The sequence below is a fragment of the Convolutriloba macropyga genome, chromosome 3 (assembly GCF_964194025.1).
Source record: "Convolutriloba macropyga chromosome 3, txConMacr16.3, whole genome shotgun sequence".
Lineage (NCBI taxonomy): Eukaryota > Metazoa > Xenacoelomorpha > Acoela > Convolutidae > Convolutriloba > Convolutriloba macropyga.
This window is the reverse complement of record NC_134470.1, coordinates 78,234,106-78,235,297: the sequence shown is the minus strand read 5'-3', so window position 1 is coordinate 78,235,297 and position 1,192 is coordinate 78,234,106.

The window sequence follows — 1,192 nt, the reverse complement described above, 5'->3', positions numbered from 1 at the left end:
TCGCAAAAGGGGGGCTATTCTTGAATAGAACTTCAGCGGGCAATTTATTAACCAATCAGAGATTACATAACATGGCGCTAGTGAAAATGAAATTTCTACATTTTGGTACGTCTCGTTGAAATTTCTACATTTTGGTACGTCTATTTGTTAAGACGTCACCACATATCAATCCACGCATGCGTTTGCTATGTTAAACTGAATTGCTTAAAATACGCCATGCTATGTTAATAAGCCGAGTTGAATACAGAGCGAACAGAATCGCGCGCGTCACGGCTTTGCCACGATAACCGACCCGCGATTTCCGGATTACATCCCACAGAACATGAGAGGCATGGCTATGAACAGCGGTCCAAAATTGCACTTAAACTGATATTCGGCTATCTAAACTGTAGGCCAAGTAATATTGTGGTAAAGCATAGCACAGAAGGGTGGGGCGGGGGGGGGGGATTCTCTACTAGGTACCAAGGGGGGGGGGGGGGGGGCAATTGTTAAGCAGTTCCGTATATATTCATTTTACACGCAATTGTGTGCTGTCTAACAACGGATAATTATTTCTAGGCTAGGGCTAAATGACATACAATTTAGAAGACGCGTCACATGGCCGACAAAGTGCTAAAACTGAAAAGATTAAATAAATAAAATCGTAATCTTATCAAGATTAAATCCGGTTAAGTAAATTTTAGCCAGAAATCTTAATCCACTTCATGTTTAAATTGATGTGTTTCGTGCATTTGAGCCACTCTTGTCACGAAATATCATAAAATATTGTCGCTAATTTTTTTGGCTAAAATTTGTATCGGCTAATTGGTCGTTCAACGCATTATTCACAATTATTCACACAGCAGCAACGTACGGAGAGATCGTCGAATTGGCCGATAGGGGTTTAAGCCGACAAACTTAAGATGAGACCCATGCTCACGCCATTTGTAATGATGGGGCGAACTAGTGAGAAATTTTGGCGAATCCGATTTCTCGATCAGTGAATTTTAGCCGAATATCATATATATCAAATATCAGATATAACAAGTTCGTTCTTGATATTTTGTTCGGTTGTGATATATTCATATTAAGTTCCATAAGACGCTGCGGCATGGAATGACCCTGGTCCCCAAGGCATGGCTAAAAACGATAATTTTATGTGCCGGCTAGTTAGATTGATGCGCGCCCAATTTGTTCGCTTACAATAATTATC